Source organism: Phyllostomus discolor, chromosome 8 (genome assembly GCF_004126475.2).
Source record: "Phyllostomus discolor isolate MPI-MPIP mPhyDis1 chromosome 8, mPhyDis1.pri.v3, whole genome shotgun sequence".
In the NCBI taxonomy this organism is placed as follows: Eukaryota; Metazoa; Chordata; class Mammalia; order Chiroptera; family Phyllostomidae; genus Phyllostomus; species Phyllostomus discolor.
The window spans coordinates 57,948,659-57,968,854 of record NC_040910.2 but is presented as its reverse complement, the minus strand read 5'-3'; the positions used below and the strand labels follow the sequence as shown (position 1 = coordinate 57,968,854).

General features: G+C 41.2%; 1 long non-coding RNA gene and 1 pseudogene across 1 annotated transcript; both read left to right on the top strand.

The window, feature by feature from the left end:
* Window positions 1-1,296: 1,296 nt before the first annotated feature.
* Window positions 1,297-1,753, top strand: LOC114515135 (annotated as a pseudogene).
* A 2,906-nt stretch (window positions 1,754-4,659) lies between these two features.
* On the top strand, window positions 4,660-19,675 carry LOC118502051. The gene is made up of 3 exons (XR_004904727.1): window positions 4,660-4,810; window positions 19,224-19,401; window positions 19,545-19,675. It is a non-coding gene; the product is annotated as an uncharacterized LOC118502051 (long non-coding RNA).
* The last annotated feature ends 521 nt before the right edge of the window (window positions 19,676-20,196 follow it).

Genomic DNA, 20,196 nt, shown 5'->3' with positions numbered 1-20,196 from the left:
CCTTTTACTCAGTTACAAATGGATTTTGCAGTATATATCAGTCATAAACTTTTCATTATTATTCATATAGACTGACATCAACTAGTCTCCTCATCACAGGAATGAAAGGATTTTTTTCTGCTCAAGAAAATCTTGACTTGGGCCTTATTTTTAGGACTCACAGTTCTAGAAAGTCTTTGTTATTGTTTGTCACTGAAAGGTGGGATGGCCCTGAATGGCCCTGAGTGGCACAGACCAGCCTCACTGTGTGCCTGTCCTAGCCCTTAATCTCAGGAGAGACTGGGCACCTTCTGTGGGCCTGCGTCTGTGTGGTGGAGGCAGCATTCACTCAAGGCTCTAGCAGCATCTATGCTGCGTGGGCTTCCACATGCAGTCGTAGTGACAAACCATGAAATTTTGATATCTCTATTGGTTACTTCAACCTTATTCATGGTCCAATCTGTTCCATTCTTTGGTGAATCCTGCAGTTAGTTTGCATAGACTGTCAACCCCAACAAACTCCAATTGCTTTTATCTTTGTGCATCAAAGGTGATCTGTTCTTCACATTTGTTATGTAGATAAATGACAGTGTCTTACAGAGTTCTGAAGAACCCCAGAAAAAAGACAGGTCTGAATATGCACTGATTCCAGAAAGTCTGTTGACTATTTTCCATGTTCAAAGGGTACCTTCACTAGATAGGTGGTAGGTAGGTTAAGCTTCTTGATACACTTATTCTCCCTCTCTCTCTCTCTCTCTCTCTCTCTCTCTCTCTCTCTCTCTCTCTTTCGAGTTACCACTGAACACATGGGATAAGGGGCCTAAAGCTAGAGCCAGTGATAGCAGCTGGAGCTTAGGAATTCAAAAAGAAAGCCATGGCAAGTCACTTACCCATGGCAGGCATTACCTTTACTCAAAGATAGGTGTGTCTGTTTCTGGAAAGGAGAATCACGTACACTGTACATGAGCATAGGACTCTTGCTTATCTGAGAATGACCAGAAAACTTTCTACCCAACACAGGCAGGGAGAATACAGCCAACATGTTGAGTTTGTCAGGACATTTAAGAGGAAAAAAAGTTGTTTTATGGTTATCCCTGATAAGACCATTTTTAAAATATATTAGTCATATTTGTCTTTTGTAAGAATGTGGTACTGCTGCTAGTGGAAATTAACAAGACCTGAATCACCAATATCATCAAACAGAGCTTAGCCTAAAGGTACTGAGAAATATCTAAATATTTCAGGTATGAATATAGATGGTCATTACTTTATGCTATGGTTTGAAGCACAGTAATTGAATTGATCCATTTTGGAAACAAATGGTTAGAAACTAATGTTTACTTCTCAGGTAGCAGTGAGATCCAGCACTCCTTGAGTTTCACCATGCCACCCAAGGACGACAAGAAGAAGAAAGATGCTGGGAAGTCTGCCAAAAAGACAAAGACCCAGTGAACAAATCTGGGGCAAGGCCAAAAAGAAGAAGTGGTCCAAAGGCAAAGTTTGGGACAAGCTCAATAACCTAGTCTTGTTTGACAAAGCAACATACAATAAACGCTGTAAGGAAGTTCCCAACTATGGCTTATAACCCCAGCTGTCATCTCTGAGTGACTGAAGATCCGCGCTTCCTTGGCTAGGGCAGCCCTTCAGAAGCTCCTTAGTAAAGGACTTATTAAAGTAGTTTCAAAGCACAGAGCTCAAGTAATTTACACCAGAAACACCAAAAGTGGGGATGCCCCAGCTGTTGGTGAAGATGCATGAACACAGGACCCACCAGCTGCACATTTTGAAAAATAAAACTTTATTAAACCAGTAAAAAAACCACTAATGTTTATATTTTCTTTACAAACTATTTATATTGAAATAATGTTTTCAACTAAATTCAGCCATGTGGTTTGCCCAAGGGGCTCCAACCAAGTGTCTGGGGCTGGAAAGTATGGGTGTGGAGGCTCTGAGACTTCTGCTCTTGACCTTCCAGATAGCTGTTTTCCACCTTGGTATCTATGTGTTCTGTTTGATAACCGAATGCCTCACCAGGACTTTCTGAAAGGCCCCCACCACATCCTTGTTTCTCAGGCTGTAGATGAGTGGGTTTAGCATGGGTGTGAGGACAGTGCAGAACACAGACACAGCCTGCTCCTGCTCTGGGCTGTGGGAGGAACCAGGTGTCATGTACATATACACACATGGCCCCAGGTAAAGGCTTACCACCATAAGATGGGAGGAGCAGGTGGTCAAGGCTTTGTTCCTGCCTTTGGAGGATTTCATATGAAGGACAGCAAGGAGGATGAAGGTGTAGGAAGCCGTGATGAGTCCGAAAGGGATGAACAGAAACACAATTCCCATCCCAAACACCACCAGCTCATAAGTGGATGTGTCTTTGCATGAAATCTTCATGATTGCTGGCATCTCACAGAAAAAATGTCGGATTTCTCTGGAGCCACAGATGGGTAGATTCATAGTATAAAATGTGTGGACTGTGGAAACCAAAATGCCCCCAATCCAGGAAACTGCAGCCATTTGCAGGCAGACCGCATGGTTCATGATGACTGTGTATCTCAAGGGGTTACAGACAGCTACATATCGGTCATAGGCCATGAAGGTCAAGAGGATGCACTCAGCACCCCCAAGAGTAAAGAAGAAAAATATCTGGGTTCCACAGGCGAGACGTGTGATGTTCTTCCTTCCAGAGAAAAAGTTTGTCATCATTTTGGGAACAGTGCTGCTGATGAGGGCCAAGTCCACGAGAGAAAGCTGGCTGAGCAGAAAGTACATTGGAATGTGGAGCTTCACGTCCATCCATATCAGGAGGAGCAGGGCAGAGTTTCCAGTGACGGCAGCAAGGTAGATCAGGAGGATCGTGTAGATGAGGACACTGGTGTACTTCATATTGGGGAAGAGTCCTGAGAGAAGGAAATCTGCTGTCCATGTGTCATTTCCTTCCTCCATGGCCATGAGTGCTGCTCCAGTAACCAAAAGAGGAATGTGAGAAGGACAAGTCAAAGGAAATGTGGTAGGCCATTAAAAAATTGAACTGGTAAGTAACTGCTGTGATAATGTGAAGTGAAAAAAATAACTTCACACATGTTAGCATCTTATAACAACAAATATATTTTTTCTTGCTCTCATATCTATGGGTTGATTGGATATTTTGCATTAGGTAGCTGGTCAGGTACAGATACACATCTCACTCTGGGGTTTGCTCTTCTCAGGGAAGATGGCAGAAGCCAAAAAGGGGCAATATAATAACAGAATGATGTGATTTTTCTAAGGCCTGCGCTCAGAATTAATTCTCTCACTACCTTTTTTCCCTAATATTATTTTATATTAGTTTTAGGTGTATGGCATACTGGTTAGACAATTATATACTTTATAGAATATTTCCAGTACCCACCTGGTACCATAGATAGTTATTACAATATTATTGACTCTATTTCCTATTTCGTATTTTATATCCCTGTGACTATTCTGTAACTAACAATCTGTACTTCTTAATCCCTTCATCTCTTTTACCCAGCCCAACCTCCTGCCCCTCTGGCAACCAACAGTTTCTTCTGTGTCTATGTTAAATCTATCACTTTCAACCACATTCCACAAACTGAAGCCAGTCACACACACAAAAAAAGCCCAACATCAATTTGGTGGGAAAGTAAACTCCACCCACAATGAACCATAAAAAGTTGGGGAGTGAAGGAGGACTTGCAAGTGATTAATATGATCTATTGTTTCTCAAAGCTCCTACCACCACTCCCCTCGATTTTGTGGTCTGGAAGCTGGTTTTCAGATGTTTCATAATTTAATTCTTAGTCTTCTGTTTACTGTGTTGTATTAGCCCCAGTAATGAAGACCTATGGATTTCTTATGATCACAAATTAATTGCTTTTTGGTGAGCCTGAGGTCATACGTAGCCATTTAGTATATCCACGGGTAGACACACAACAGATGAACACAAACTTTTTTTTAGCAGCCCTCTTCTCTGGAGCTGGTTGCTCGAGCTGTGGAAGAAAGCACTGGTGGCTGTGCACTAGGAGGAGCCTGTTGGTCTGGTGCAGGAGGAGTACTTGGGAGGTCATTTTCTGAAATAGTACATGACCACCAGCCATGGACTGATGTCAGTGTTGTGTTTTCTTAGATTTGTTCATAAAACTCATTATGAACCACATCAAGATAAATTCAGAAATAATTAAATCAGATTCCATAAGCTATAAATGAGAAGTCACATTGTGTCAGGAGGGAGGACACCCCTGGCTACCAGTTTTGGAAAGTGGAAATGGAGAATTTTCTACTCTAAGCAGCTTGGAACAGGTTGGAAGGAATTAATCATGGGATGTTTCGTCATTAAGAAAACATAAATCCACAACAGGGTAGAAACATGCAGTGGAGGGTGGGGCAAGAAACAGACTTTGAAAGGAAAACTCTGCTTGGGCCAGGGCAAGTCCCTGAGGACGTCCCCACCGTCCCTACCACCACTAGTCAGTGATGCCCCCAGGCGGCGTGGCTGGTGAGAAATAAATTCCTATTAAACACGAAGATACACTGAGGATTTACTGCTTTGTTTGTTTTTTAATCCTCACCTCAGAAAATTTTTTCCTGGCTTTTACAGGAAAGGGGAGAGAGACACAGACAGACAGACACATGGATGTGAGAAAGACGTATTCATTGGTTGCCTCTCTTATGCGCCCCCCACCGGAAATCAGACTCGTAACCAGAGCATGTGCCCTGACCCGGATTGAACACGATTTTTCGGTCTATGGGACAATGCTGCAACCAACTGAGCCACCCAGCCAGGGCATTGAGGATTTACTGTTAGTGCTGCTTCCCTGCTGTTCATTAGGTTCGTTTACTTCTGGGATCCAATTATTATGTCTTCCCTTCTGCTGACTACGGACTGTCCTGGTAGAGGGCGTGGACACAGAGGTAGAAGTGGACGAAAGAACCAGGCCCAAGAAGATGCAGTGAACATGTTCTAAAGGTTTGTCCTGAAAGGGTCAGGCCAGTTTTCCAACCCCCTGGACTGCTCATGACTCAGTTATCCCAACTGGCTTGATAGCCTGCGGCTTAATCGAAACTCTCTCGCAAGGTGCACAATAGACATTTGGCGCCAGCCAGCCGCAATGGTCAATGATCAGCCTGCCCTTTACTTAACCCATAGTCCCGACTCACATTCTGGAACCCTGAGGCACCTGCCTGGAAGAACACTAACCCCTCCCCTATTACCCCACAAACCCTGCTTTTTCTTTTAAAAACCCCACTCCTGCCTCCCTCCCCACCCCCACCCTGGGGCTGCAGTGGATCTGAGTCAGCCCGCCCACCCATAAGCGCAGCATCAAATAAAGGAACTTGGAGCTGAGCATCCGGTTCCTCCCATCTCTTATTTCTCACACATTTCTAACATGTCCCATGTTTTTTTAAAGTTGCACCTAGTTAATTGAACTAAATATTCTTCCTGGGTTTTTCAAGTTGCTACAAAGGACTCTGTTGAGAGAACACACTACCCTGGAGAGGAGCAAAACAGCAGATAGGATTCTTGGAAACCAGGTCCATTTTTTCTCAGTTACCTATGCCCGGTCCCTACACACACTGGCTTTTGCTCAGCTCATCAGGCTTCCCAAGCAGTGCTGCAGCCGGCTCCTCCTGAGGGGCTAGGGGTAGGGAATCTCAAGCACTGGGATTCCACCGGCAGGCTGTGCACCTGAGTTCATATGCACCATTACAAGTACAATGACAACAGCCAGTGTCTCAGGGGACTCTTGAGGCAAACAGAAAGCCACAGAGGAGGTGGACCCCTAGGCATTCATTACCTGATTTTTCCCATCTATTGTGCAAGGCCCTGTGAGGAAAGATTGCCCTGCTTCTCCAGGACCTTATTCTCCTGGGCTGCTTGAATGTGCTTGAGAATTTTGGCTGTCTCCTGGGGTCTCATTTACTTGGGACCGATTCTCTGATTTATCAACAAGAAATGATCTGTGAACCTCAACTGACATAAAAAAACAATAAATTTTATTTTTTCCAACAGTGGCCACATATGGAATTATTTCTCTCGAAGATTCAAAGAGCATTGTCCATTAGGGCAAACAGAGCCATTTACCATCAGAAACCTGACGACTTTAGTTTTCAAATACTTTTTAAAAATGGCTTTCCACAGTAATATATAGATGTATCATAAGTGGAAATGCTTTCTAAAAATACAATTACAATGAGTAACTAGTAATAGCCACTTACTCTCCTATCTCTTCTCACCCCTCTCCTTGGAGGTAATTATTAATAACAAGTTGTTGTTTACCCAACCTTTTGCTATTCACCAGAGACAGATATTTCTCTATGCTTCCTTTCTAGTTTTTTTTTAAATAAATGTTTATTTTGGAATGATTTTAGATTTATAAAAAAGATGCAAAAAATATAGAGAATTCCCAGATACCAATACCATTAATATTAAACATGATGTGTTTATTAAAACTAAGAAATCAGCATTGTATATGACAATTAACTACAGACTTTAGATTTCACCATTTTTCTACTGATGTAATTTTTCTGTTCCAGGATTTAATCCATGATACCATGTTTCATTTAGTCATCATGTTTCCTTAGTTTTTTATGATCTATGAATGATAATTTCTCAGTCTTTCCCTTTTCAATTATCTTTTTACACTTCAAAGACTTTTGGTCAGATATTTTGTACACTGCCAGTGTATTTGAGTTTCTCAGGTGATCTGTTAAGACTACAATGGAGTTGCATGTTTAGGTGATATTATGTGTATCCAGGGGTGCATGACGGCAATGTGAGTTATCGGTGGGTGTGTCAACCTTCTTCATTTAGCTAAGATAGTGTTAGGCAGAATTATTTTTTATTTTAAAGTTATCACTTTTCTTTTCCACACTATATTTTTCTTTTTTTAATTGATTTTTTTGGAGTGACTGGTAATAAAATTATATAAGTTTCAGGTATATGATTCTGTAATACATCAACTGTACATTGTATTGTCCACACTATATTTTTAGAAGTGAATCTCTAAGTCCACTTCACACTCAAGGGGGTAAGGGTGGTAGCTCAGTTTGTTGGAATGTTGTTCAGTACAGTGATCCCTTACCTATCTCAGAATAGGTACATTGTAGAGACCCCCACGATAGGTGGAAATCCATGAAGTAGTGGCGTTATATTTATTTTATTATTTGTATATATTTTAAGGCTTTATAAACCCTTCCCACACTCCTATAAACCTTTCCCACTCTCTTATTAACCTTTACCACACTCTTACAAATACTTCATATGCTCTTACACACTTTCTACACTCTTAAACCTATGTAATTTTAACAACATATAAAATTCTATATGGGTACTCACCAGTGAAGTGTACAGTCATCCCTCACTGTATCATGGTTCACTTATTGTGGCATCACTGTATCATGGGTTACTGCCATGAGTGAACTGCAGTATAGCAAGGGATGACTGTACACCAAAAGGTTGTGGATTCCATCCCCAGTCAGGGCAGATACCTAGGTTGTGGGTTCAATCCCCGGTCAGGGAGTGTACAGAAAGCAACCAATCGATGTGTCTCTCTCACATTGATGTTTCTTTCTCAAATCAATAAACATATCTTTGGGTGAGGATTAAATGTATAAATAAATAAATGAAAAGAAAAACATATCAACTCAGAATACCCTGTGAAATTATACTTCAAAAGTGAAGGAGAAACAAAATGTTTAAAAGACAAACAATAACCAAGGAACTTTGTTGCCAGTAGACCTGACTTACAAGAAATGTTTTTAAAAACTCTTTAGAATAAAGGAAAATCATATAGGTCAGAAACTTGAATCTATATAAAAAAGGAAGAAAACAATAGAGCCCCAGAGAATGAGTAAGTGAAAATGTAGAAAACTTAATTCTTCTTGTTCTTGATTGATCGAGTAGATAACAATGTGTTCAAAATACATTTTGCCTCTATAGACAATATATTTATAGATTGAGTAGGAATTAGGATTGCTTAGTTATTATAAGGTATCCACATGACCTGTGAAGTGATGAGGTGGGAAACAGCATAGGAAGAACTCTGAGACTGCACTGCTGTCACTGGCCAGCGTCTAGCATCCTGGTTCCCAGGAAACACCTTTTACCACTTAGGTAGAATAAATAGTACACTGAGGCAGAGAGGAGGAAGAAGACATGTCTCACACTCTAACTCAGCAGTCCTCAGCCTGGTCTGATAATATTGCCAGGTGTTTCAACATCACAAGAAACACTATGTTGGCAAAAAAGAAGGGAAGTCCTTGAAATTCTATGTAGCATTTCCACTATCTGGGAAAGAAAGCCTTGAAACTGTGCTTTCATCCCAAGGCCTGGAATGTGGGAGAGGGTCCCTGGTGTCCAAAGAAGAGCCCATAAAACAACTTTGGTTAATGGCCTACCTCTGGCCACTATCTGTTTTACAAGGGAGTCCCTGATACTTACAGAAAGAGCCCCAAAATAACTTTGGGTAAAGGCCCCAATTTTAATTAACTGCCTCCTGGCATGTATTTATTTTACAACAAGATGAACAAATGGAGTCTGGAGCAAGATAAGGATTTGGGCTGACAGACCCCTACACACACCTAAGTTTGGGTAGTCACATTTCCCCAGGAAAGCTGGCACCACATTTACCCATTAATCAATATGTAATTTTTTTCTCTCTCCCACCAACTATATAAGTCTTCAGAACAAAGGACTTGCTCTCTCTCGGGAGCTCAGGGTGCTCTTGGAGCTCTTGGCTCCTGGGCCACTGTGCCTCAGGCCACCTGGGGGCTTGCCACCCTGGTTTTCAGCTCCTCTTACTTTTGCTGCCCTGCTTTGCCCTGAAACTTTTTCTTTCACCCCTGACTCTACCCCTTCTCATCTTCTTCCATGGGAATGGATCATGAATAAACTGATTACATGCTAATAGATTTGCTGATCTGTAATTCTTTACATGTGTCAGCAAGAAGAGCCACGTCTCTCCTGTCAACGGTGATACAGTGTTACCCAAATCCAGATTGGGAAGTGACAGCAGCGGGATGATGGAGTGGGCAGTGCCAGCCTCATCCCCCCATAGAAAAAATGATGATTAGACAGCTGTCCATGGATAAAAAGATCTAGGGGTCTGCTCAGGAATTCACTTAAGTGGCTACAGCAATACAGAAGAGAAAAAAAATAATGTGAAATGGTAGAAAGCACAGTTTTGTTTTCCCTGCATAATCCCATCCTCCTGTCCTGTCAGACTGTGCAACCAGGAGCACCTGGGGAGCCTGCCCTGCAGTCCTGGGCAGGCACAGAGCATAGTCAGGGCATCACCTTGTTAAACAGCGCAGCCTGTGAACTCCACCGACCAGGAACAATTGTGGAACCAAGGGCGTGGGCCTGCCTGACTATGGAGCCCAGCCAGCAGCCCTGCCAGGCAAGGGGACCTAGCCAGTGTCCTCACCCAACTAGAGACCCAACAGTAATCCCACCTGCCCACAGAACCTAATGGCCTAGTACACAGAAGCCCAAGTGAGGCAGCAGGTGAAAACCTTACCCTGCTGAAGCAACACTTCAATGTCTGGAAGAGGCGACAGCTTAATCAAATGCATGGATGTCAACTCAAGAACAGAATGGTCACAAAGACACAGGTAAACAATTAAACCAAGGAGGCGGAGATCTAGTCACTGTCTTACAAGTAATTCAAATAATCCTTTTAATATTTAGTTAACTATAAGAATACACAGTCAACTAAACAAAATTAGCAAAATGACACATGAACAAAAGGATAAGTTTAACAAAGAAATAGAAACTATAAAAAATTTCACCATTGAATTAAACAGTGATTGAACTGAAACTCAATAGACAGACAGCTTCAACACCAGACTTGACCAAGCAGAAGGAAAAATCTGTGAAGTCTAGGACAAGTTATTTGAAATTATCCACTTAGAGCTGCAAATAGGGAAACAAAGGTAAAAGAGTGAAGAAAGACTGTGGCTCATATGGATACAATCAAGGAAACAATATGCACATTATGGCAATCTCAGAAGGAAAAGAGAGAGAGGAGACAGAAAATCCATTTAAAAGACATAATGAGAGAAACATCCCAAACTTGAAATGGGCATCCAGACTCATGAGGATCAAAATTCCCCTAATAAGCTAAAAAGATAAAAGTTACACCAAGACCAAGACACATTACAATTTTTAAGCTGTCAATAATCAAAGAGATAATTTTGAAAGCTACAGAAGGAAAATGACTCATCACATAAAAGAAAACCCCACTTCTAAGAAAGTATTTCTTAGATGAAACCTTTCAGGCCAGAAGAGATTGGGATTATACTTTCAAATATCAAAGGAAAAAACTGTAAAACAAATATAATATACATGGAAAAGTTTTCCTTCAAAAATGAAGGAGCACTAACCAGTGTAGCTCAGTTGCTTGGGCATCATCCTGCAAAGCAATGAGTCATGGGTTCGATTCCCAGTCTTGGCACATTCCTGGGTTGTGGGCCAGGTCCCCAGCAGGGGGTACACTACAGGCAACCACACATTGATGTTTCTCTCCCTCTTTTTCCCTCTCTTCCCCTCTCTAAAAACAAATAAAATCCTTTAAAAAATAAAAATAATTATAACTGCAATCATTTGTTGTCGATATACAGTATAAAGGTGATGTAAATTACTATGTGGATAACCTGAAATGTGAGGACAAAAGAAATGAATGTATAGAGTTTCTGTATGCTGCTGAAATGAAGTTGTTATTAGTTTCTGAGGAAGTAATAAATATAAAATATTTTATATAATCACCATGGCAACCATAAGTGAAAAACCTGTTCTAGGCACACAAAAGATTAAGATAAAAGAACCAAAGCACACTACCACAAAGCCATCAAATCTCAAAGGAGAGCAGCAAGAGAGACAAGACTCAGGGTGTCAGAAACTGGCTTTGGGCCATGACCATTCCGTACACTTTCCTGGGAATCAGCCTGGCACTTCCCCTCACAGGAGAGCCAAGAGAAACACCTGGTAGAAACATGCTCTTGGCTTCTGGCAGACCCTAACTATGGGCTCCTCCTGCCTACTGGAGCTCCACCCTGTACAGTTCAGGGAAATAATCCAGGACAGACTCAGATGTGTGACTCTGGGTCAGAGGAAACCAACTTCCTTCCCTGAAGTCTGAACAGCATTGTCCCCGGATGGGAGATCCAGAGGTCCAATCCTCCCAATTCTGCCAGAAGCCCTTTCAGACACAGCCATTTCAGAGACTAAGACTGACAGCTAGCTAGTAGATAGAGGAAGGTGGAGGAAGATCCTGCAGTGCCTCAGGAAATCTGCTGACCCACTCCCAATTGGCCATAGGCTGGTAATAGCCAGCTTTGGAACACAGCTTGGCCCCTCCTTGGCCCAGCAAAGCCCAGCAGAGGCATCCAAAAACTGGATCTCTTATGACTTTGAACAGGCTGCTGAGAGGCAAATGTGGATTGAATCTGACATTGGCTTACACCAGCTTCAGACAATATCAGAGCTGTATTCAAATGGGGAATCCATCAAGCAGGTACTAAACTCTGCTGAGATGAATTCCACTTTGTTCTTTCTCTTTTTTCTTTTTAAGATTTTATCCATTTATTTTTAGAGAGGGGAAGAGGGCGAGAAAGAAAGGGAGAGAAACATCGATTCATGGTTGCCTGTTATGCACCCCCCACTGGGGACCTGGCCCACAACACAGAAATGTGCCCTGACTGGGAATCGAACCAGCAGCTCTTTGGTTTCCAATGCAGGCCAGTACTCAATCCACTGAGCCACACCAGCCAGGGCAGTTCTTTTTCATTATTTTTTCTTTTTCATAGCTTTTAATTTAATTCTTTCTATTTTTTCCTATTTTATTTCATTTCATATTTTACTCTGTTCTTTTCTTATTCTCCTTTTCTTTCCTTTTCTTATTTTTTTCTTTTTTTTAAAGTAGTTTTATTGGTCATGCTACTACAGTTCTTCCCATTTTTCCCACCTACCCCTCTCTGCCCCACCCCCCAACCCTCCAGCATTTCCCCCTCCCCTCATTAGTTCCTACTAATAAGTACATGGGTTGTACTTACGAATTCTTTGAGTCTTCTGTTTCCTATGCCATTTTTGTCTATCCCCTTCTATTTAATGCCTACTAATTATGCTTCTTCTTCCCTGTGCCTTTTCCCCCTCTATTCCTCCCTTGCCCCTCCCCAATGAAAACCCTCCATGTGTGTCAGGTTCTCTGATTCTGTTCCTATTCTGGTTGTTTGCTTAGCTTTTGTTTTCATTGTTTTTCTATTCTTTTAGGTTCATTTATTGATAGTTGTGACTTTGTTGTCATTTTAATGTTCATATTTTTTATCTTCTTTTTCTTAGATAAGTCCCTTTAACATTTCATATAATAAAGGCTGGGTGATGATGAACTCCTTTAACTCGACCTTATCTGGGAAGTACTTTATCTGCCCTTCCATTCTAAATGATAGCTTTCTTTGCTTGACAGAGTCATCTTGGATGTAGGTCCTTGCCTTTCATGACTTGGAATACTTCTTTCCAGTCCCTTCTTGCCTGCAAGTTTTTTGAGAAATCAGCTGAGAGCCTTATGGGCACTCCTTTGTAGGTTACTGTCTCCTTTTCTCTTGCTGCTTTGAAGATTCTCTCCTTATCTTTAATCTTGGCTAATGTAATTATGATGTGCCTTTGTGTGTTCCTCCTTGGGTCTGACTTCTTTGGGACTCTCTGAGCTTCCTGGACTTCCTGGAAGTCTATTTCCTTTGCCAGATTGGGGAAGTTTTCCTTCATTATTTATTCAAATAAGTTTTCCATTTATTGCTGTTGTTCTTCTCCTTCTGGCACCCCTATAATTCAGATACTGGAACTTTTCAAGTTGTTCCAGAGGTTTGTAAGACTCTCTTCACTTTTTTGAATTCTTGTTTCTTCATTCTGTTCCGGTTGGATATTTACTTCTTCCTTTTGTTCCATATCATTGATTTGAGTCCTAGTTTCTTCCTGTTACTGTTGGTTCCCTGAATATTTTGTTTTATTTCACTTTGGGTATCCTTCATTTGTTCTTTCATTTTTCAACCAAGCTCAATCAGTTCTGTGAGCATTTTGATTACCAGGGCTTTAAACTCTCCATCAGATAGGTTGGCTATCTCCTCATCTCTTAGTTCTCTTTCTGAAGTTTTGCTCTATTCTTTCCTTTGGGCCATATTTCTTTGTCTTGGCACCCCTGTTAAGTTGTAAGGGAGTGGGGATTAGGTGTTCCCCCTGGGCATGGCAACCCTCCTTGCTGTGCTGTGCAGCTGCCTGTGGGGGAGGGGGCATAGAGGGAACAGTACAGCTCACCCCACTTTCCACCTGACTCCCTCAGGAAACTGGGAGCTCCTCCCACTATGGCAACTCCCACCATAATCCACAGTCAGCTCTGAGTCTCAGAGTTTTGCCTTCAGCCAGCCCAGCCCACTCGGTCTGCAGGCTTGCTGTGATTTTTCTGAGCTGGCTCTACCCGCACAGCCTTGCTGCAGGCTCTTATGGGTCTGGTTGTTCTGGATGATTTTTTCTTTAATTCCTTGTTGTCGGAGTTGCGTGCAGTTTGATTTTCTGGTACTTCTGGTTGTTCAACCAATTTTAAATTGGTTGTTCTGCTCCTCTTGGTTGTGCTAGGAAGTGAAGGGTTTCTACCTATACCTCCATCTTGTCCAGAACTCCTCTTTGTTCTTTTTTCTGTTTTTCTATTTCTATTCCTTACTGTTTCTCTTCCTCTTTTTTCTCACAGTCTTTTTTCTTTCCTTTTGTCTTCTCCTATTCTCTTTTTATTTTTACTATTTTTCCTCTTTTCTCCTTTCTTATTCTTTTCCCTTTTATTATTGTTTTTTGCCGTGGTTGTTGGACTTTTTGTCTGCTTTTGTTTTGTTTTGTTTTGTTCTGTTCTGTTAGCACCTGTAAGACAGCTTGCAAGATGTAGCTGGGGTTAAGGCTCTCACTCAGCCAGTGGGAGGGGAGATCCCAACCATGAGCAGACCAACAGAAATAAAGACCCAAGTACAACAAGAACATCCACATAATATTTATAAGAGGCATTCATAGAACAATGAAATCAGGAGATTAAGCAGACCACACCACTGGGTCCCATAAGACTACTAACACATAGGACCATCCCATGAATATGGGGAGTCAAAGCAGATCTATATAATAATTAAAAAATACTACAAAGATACAACTAAAATGGGGAGAGAAAGAAAAGGAGGAATTTCCAGAAAAAGAGCTAACTGAGATGGAGTTAAGCAATTTATCAGTCATGGGGTTCAAAGTAATAGTTATAAGAATGCTCAAGAACCTTAGGGAGAACTACAAGGAACTTAGTGGGAACTATATAACCATGAAAAAAGGACATAGAAACTATAAATAAGAATCAATCAGAAATGAAAATACAATACCTGAAATAAAAAATACACTAAAATGAATTAAAAGTAGGCTAAAGGAAGTCAAGGACCAAATCAATGATTTCAAAGAAAAGGTAGAAAAAAACACCCAATCAGAACAACAAAAAGGAAAAGATAAAAAGAACAGGGAGAGTTCAAGAGAACTTTCAGACAAAATGAAGCATAAGAATATCTGCATTACAGGGGTACTAGAAGGAGAAGAAAGTGAGCAAGAGACAGAAAACCTGTTTGAAGAAATCATGATAAAAACTTCCCTAACCTGATGAAGAAAAAAAAGAAAAAAGTCACACAAGTTCAAAAAGCACACAACCCCAATCAAAATAAATCCAAATAGACCTATAACAAGATATATCATAATTAAAATGGCAAAGTTTAAAGACAAAGAGAGACTTTTAAACACAGAAAGGGAAAAACAGTTAGTTACCTACAAGGAAGCTCCAGTAAGGCTGTCAGCCAATTTCTCAACAAAAACATTTCAGATCACAAGGGACTGGCATGAAGTATACAAAGTAATGAAAAGCAAAGATTTGCGACCAAGATTATTTTATCCAGCAAAGTTATCATTTAAAATTGAAGGTGAAAAATACAGCTTCTCAGACCAAAAAAAAAAAAAAAAAAAAAAAAAAAGGAGAGACACTCCCGGTCAAGATGGAGATGTAGGTAGATGTACTGTGCCTCCTTGCACAACCGAAAGAAGGACAGCAACAAATTTAAAAACAAAAACCAATCAAAACTGACAGAAAATTGAGCTGTATGAAAGTCCAACAACAAGGAGTTAAAAAGGAAACATTCATCCAGACTGGTAGGAGGGGCAGAGATGGGAACTGGGCAGAGAGAACTCAAAGCAAGGCAATGGCTGGAGGACCGAGGATGGGCAAGGCAGCAGCTGATGGACCTGGTGAGGTGGCAGATTGCAGACTGCAGACTGGGCAGTCTCACATTTGTATTCAGATAAACCAGAAGGAACAACTGGGGAGTTAGATAGACTAAGCAACCCAGGGTTCCAGCTCTGGGAAATAAAGCCTCAAACCTCTGATTGAAATGCCTGCAGGGGTTGAGGTGGCAGTAGAATAAACTCCCAGCCTCACAGGAGAATTCATTGGAGAGACCATCAGGCTCCTAGAATGTACACAAGCCCGCCCACTCAGGAACCAGCATCAGAAGGGCCCAATTTCATTGTGGGTAGTGGGGGAAGTGACTGAAAACTGGCAGAGGGCAGAGCAAGTGGCACTGTTCCCTCAGACACCTCTCTCACATATAGCGTCACAATGCAGTGAGGTGGGTTGCCCCACCCTGGTGAAAACCTAAGGCTCTGCCACTTACTATATAACAAGTGCACCGAGACCAAAAAAAAAAAATGGCCCAATGAAAGAACAGATCAAAACTCCAGAAATAATACAACTAAGCGATGAAGAGATAGCCAGCCTATCAGATGCACAGTTCAAACCACTGGTAATCAAGATGTTCACAGAATTGGTTGAATATGGTTGCCAATTAGATGAAAAAATGAAGGCTACACTAAGTGAAATGAAGGAAAATGCACAGAGAACCAACAGTGAAGGGAAGGAAATGGGGACTCAAATCAATGATTTGGACCAGAAGGAAGAAAGAAACATTCAACCATAACAGAATGAAGAAACAAAAATTCAAAAAAATGAGGAGAGGCTTAGGAACTTCCAGGACATCTTTAAACATTCCAAAATCCAAATTGTAGGGGTACCAGATGGAGAAGAGGAAGAGCAAGAAATTGAAAACTTATTTGAACAAATAATAAAGGAGAACTTCCCCAATCCAGTGAAGGAAATAGACTTCTAGGAAGTCCAGGAAGCTCAGAGAGTCCCAAAGAAGTTGGACACAAGAAAGAACACACCAAGGCACTTGATAATTACATTAGCCAAGAGTAAAGATAAGGAGAGAATCTTCAAAGCAGCAAGAGAAAAAGAGACAGTAACCTACAAAGAGTGCCTATAAGATTGCCAGCTGGCTGATTTCTCAAAAGAAACCTTGCAGGCAAGGAGGTACTGGAAAGAAGTATTCCGAATCATGAAAGGCAAGGACTTACATCCAAGATTGCTCTATCTAGCAAAGCTTTCATTTAGAATGGAAGGGCAGATAAGGTCAAATTAAAGGAATTATCATGACCAAGCCTTTATTATATGAAATGTTAAAGGGACTTATCTAAGAAAAAGAAGATAAAAAACATGTACAGTGAAATGACAGCAAAGTCACAATTATTAACAACCACACCTAACAACCACACCTAAAACAAAAACAAAAGCAAACTAAGCAAACAACTAGAACAGGAACAGAAGCACAGAAATGGAGATCATATGGAAGGTTATCAACAGGGGAGCGGGAGGGAGGAGAAAAAGGTACAGAGAATAAGTAGCAAGATGGTAGGTAGAAAATAGGCAGGGGGAGGGTAAGAATAATATAGGAAATGTAGAAGCCAAATAACTTATATGTACAACCCATGGACATGAACTAAAGTGGGGGAATGTGGGTGGGAGGGGATGCGCAGGGCACAAGGGAGTGAAGGGGGGAAAATGGGACAACTGTAATAGCATAATCAATAAAACATATTAAAAAAATTAAAAAACCCAAACAACTGTGCTAAATTTACACAATGGAATACTACGCAGCAGAAGGAAAGAAGGACCTCCTGCCCTTCAGTACAGCATGGATGGAACTAGAGAGCATTACACTAAGTGAAATAAGCCAGGTGGTGAATGACAAATACCGTATGATCTCACCTATAAATGAAATCTAATCAAGAACACAAACAAATGAGCAAAATATAACCAGAGACATGGAAATAGAGAACAAACTGACAGTGACCAGTGAGGAGGAGGAAGGGTGATAACAGGTGAAAGCGAGGGAAGTGGCAAATCAAGGATTTGCGTAGAGGACTCATGGGCCTGGACAACAGGGTGGGGATTGACTGTGCAGGCAGGGCAGGGGTGAACAATGGGGAAAATGTGGAACATCTGTAATTGAACAACAATTTAAAAAAAAAGATGTTCAGCCCTTACTGGTGTGGCTCAGTGAATTGAGTGCTGGCCTGGGAACCCAAGGTCACTGGTTCAATTCCCAGTCAGGGCACAGGTCTGGGTTGCAGACAAAGTCCCCAGCAGGGGGCACATGAGAAGCAACCACACATTGTTGTTTCTCTCCCTCTCTTTCTCCCTCCCTTCCCCTCTCTCTAAAAATAAATAAATAAAATCTTTTTTTTAAAGATGCTCAAAAAACAAAAAGAAAACAATTTCATTTTTGAGCGTCCAAAAGAATAAAATACCTAAAAATAAACTTTACCAAAGGTAAGAAAAACTCATCCCCCACAACCCCCAAAGCTTTGCTGAAAGAAATTTGAAAGGATATAAATCAGTGGAAAGACATTCCATGTTAATGAATTGGAAGATTTAATAATATTAGGATGGCAATCCTATATAAATTTGTAGCACATTCAATGCAATTTCTGTTACAATTTCAATGGTTGTCTTGCATAAATGGAAAAGCTGAACCTCAGTTTTTTAAAAAATCTTTTATTTATTTATTTTTAGAGAGAGGACAGGGGAGGAAGAAAGAGAGGGAGAGAAACATTAACTTGTATAAGAAACATGGATCAGTTGCCTCTTGTAGGTGTACCAGCCAGGGACCAGGCCTGCGACCCAAGCATATGCCCTAATTAGGAATCAAACCAGGGACCTTTCACCTTTTGGGATGATGTGGGCATGGCAGCCAGGGTTGAACCTCAGTTTTAAGAGGTCTCTGGAGCATTAACAATATTTTTTAAAAAATAATAGCATTGGAGGACACTTCAAATCTTACTACAAATCTATGTAACCAAAACAATGTGACGCTCGTATATGGAGACATAGCCAAATGGTAAATAGAAGTAGAGAAAAATAATTTTGATTTGTATTTTATTTAACTCAATGTATTGAAACTATTGTCATTTCAACATCTTGTCAATATAAAATTATGAATGAGTTCTTTTACATTTTTTAAATGCAAAGTCTTTGAAATCTTGCAGCACATTTCAGTTTGAACTTGCCACATTTCAGAGGCTCAATGGCCCCATTTGGCTAAAAGCTCCCAGGTGAGATGACCCAGAATCACATGACCTCACCTCCTTTTGCCCTTCAGATGATCTCAAATGTTTGCTCTTTGCTGAAACCTAGCTAAGAAAGAAAGCGTTTGTTTGTTTACTTTCACATTCTTTTTGCACATTTTATAAGCACCTATTATACATTCATTCCTTTTATAAATATTTCATGTGTTGACATCATGTGAATTACTAGTGTTACAAGAAAAAATAAGGTGCCAACTTTAACCTTGGGTGGGAAAGGCACAAAAATAATGAATCACTGCAATTCAGGGAGCACTCGCCAGATGTGTCCTTGGTTTCATCTCCAGTCAACAAGGGGCAGGGAAATGTTTCTGGGAAGAAAATGCTGACCAGCTTTGAAGAACACAAAGAACTGAGCTCAATAGGGAGTGCTGAGTCCTATGTAGATATGTTCTACTGAAAGGAAGTGTGGTTCCCTGGAGAAGGGAGTGCTAGCCCTAAAGTGAGGAGAAAATGTGCACTGTAGCTGTGCCTGAAAGCAGGGCTGGTTCTCCCCTGGCTGCTGTGGCTCAGTGGTTTGAGTGCCAGCCTGAGAACCAAAAGGTCACCAGTTTGATTCCTGGTCAGGGCACATGCCTGAATTGCGGGCTGGGTCCCCATTTGGGGTCTTGCAAGAGGCAATTGATCCGTGTTTCTCTCCCTCTCTTTCTGCCTCCCTTTTCCTCTTTCTAAAGAATACATAAAATCTGAAAAGAAAAGAAAAGAAAAGAAAAGAAAAGGAAAAAAGAGACTGGTTTTACTAGAACTCTGGAACCCAGAGCTCCCCCAGGCCAAGCTGGAATGGGGCAAGCATCAGTGAACAGAAGGACTATGATGTTTGGAGCAGAGACTAAATGTTTGCTTCATGAGGAGGATGAAAAACTCTCATTGATGACTTTCTGCAAGATGTAAGAGAAGCACATTATCAAAAATAGATGGTTTTACAATTAGGAAAACATGAACTTTAGGTGTTTAATGATATTTTGAAACCATTGCCAAATTTTATGTGTAGTTAAGTAATGCCTTGTTTGCATTACACATGTGTTCACAGGGAGATCCCTATAATGAGTATGAGGAAGTCCTGGGGGCCTGAGAAATGGTGTGGTAGCTGTAGTGAATGATGCAGCACCGTGCCACTGAAATTTGCTGAGAGATCTTCACTGTTCTCACCTAAGAGAAAGGTAACTAAAACTAGCCTGATTGTGGGAGTCAAGTCACCATATATACATATACCAACACATCTCACCGATCAACTTAAATACATTGTTTTATATGTTAATTGTAACTCACTAAAGCTGAAAAATGTTAAAGAGTTCCTTTTTAGACATAGCCCCATTCTCACTTTTAACAGAAGCTTTCTATAGACACTGTCATACCCTCCGGCCTGCAGGTGCACCCCCTACCCAGGCAACCAGTGGAGATTCTCTTCTCATGGGGCTGACTCAACCGCGTAATGCCTTCCAGACTCTCTTTGCTGAATTCTTCTTCTCTTTCTGACTTATTTTTTAAATAAACTGTTTTTTAAATGGCACCACCATTCCTGTGCGAAGCCCCCCCCTTCACATAGCCAAACCTTCGTTGGTTTGGCTTGGCAAACACTGCTAGCCTCACTCTGATGAAGCCCTGAGGCCCTCCCTGCCCCATGCTGGGAGGCATCCAACCTTGGTGTGCCTCAAGACTGTTGCTGAATGGCCACAAACCCA